Raw genomic sequence first — 1,131 nt, 5'->3', positions numbered from 1 at the left:
TGCCTGCCGTGGTGGTAATCCCCGAACCAAATGGTGGACACCAGAGGTGAAGGGAGCCACCAGGCTGAAGAAGGAGGCCTATCGGGCTTGGTTAGCCTGTGGGACTCCGGAGGCAGCCGACAGGTATCGACAGGCCAAGCGGAATGCGGCTCGGGCAGTGGCTGAAGCAAAAACTCAGGTGTGGGAGGAGTTCGGAGAGGCCATGGAAAAAGACTTTCGGACTGCCTCGAAGAGATTCTGGCAAACCGTCAGGCGTCTCAGGAGGGGAAAGCGGTGCTCTACCTGCGTGTATAGTGCTGGCGGAGCGCTGTTGACGTCGACTGAGAAAATTGTCGGGCGGTGGAAGGAATACTTCGAGGACCTCCTTAATCCCACTGACACGTCTTCCGAGGAGGAAGCAGAGTCTGGGGATGAGGGGTATGACCCGCCAATTTCCCACTGACACGTCTTCCGAGGAGGAAGCAGAGTCTGGGGATGAGGGGAATGACCCGCCAATTTCCGGGGGCGAGGTCACTGAGGCAGTTAAACAACTCCTTGGTGGCAGAGCCCCTGGTGTTGATGAGGTCCGCCCCGAGTTCCTGAAGGCGCTGGACGTTGTAGGGCTGTCTTGGTTGACACGTCTCTGCAATGTTGCGTGGAGATCAGGGGCAGTGCCTGTGGACTGGCAGACCGGGGTGGTGGTCCCCATCTTTAAGAAGGGGGACTGGAGGGTGTGTTCCAACTACAGGGGGATCACACTCCTCAGCCTCCCTGGGAAAGTCTATGCCAGGGTGCTGGAGAGGAGAGTTCGTCCGCTAGTCGAACCTCGGATACAGGAGGAACAATGCGGTTTTCGTCCTGGTCGCGGAACACTGGACCAGCTCTTTATCCTCTCCAGGATACTTGAGGGTGCATGGGAGTTTGCCCAACCAGTCTACATGTGTTTTGTGGACTTGGAGAAGGCATTCGACCGTGTCCCTCGGGGTGTCCTGTGGGAGGTGTTGCGGGAGTATGGGGTGTCTGGCCCATTGCTACGGGCCATTCGATCCCTATACAACCGTTGCAAGAGCTTGGTTCGCATTGCCGGCAATAAGTCGGACTCGTTCCCGGTGGGTGATGGGCTCCGCCAGGGCTGCCCTTTGTCTCCGGTTC

The sequence above is a fragment of the Haplochromis burtoni genome, unplaced genomic scaffold (genome assembly GCF_018398535.1).
Source record: "Haplochromis burtoni strain Fernald_Lab_line unplaced genomic scaffold, NCSU_Asbu1 Contig_878, whole genome shotgun sequence".
Classification (NCBI taxonomy): domain Eukaryota; kingdom Metazoa; phylum Chordata; class Actinopteri; order Cichliformes; family Cichlidae; genus Haplochromis; species Haplochromis burtoni.
Note: the sequence above shows the minus strand (reverse complement) of the source record.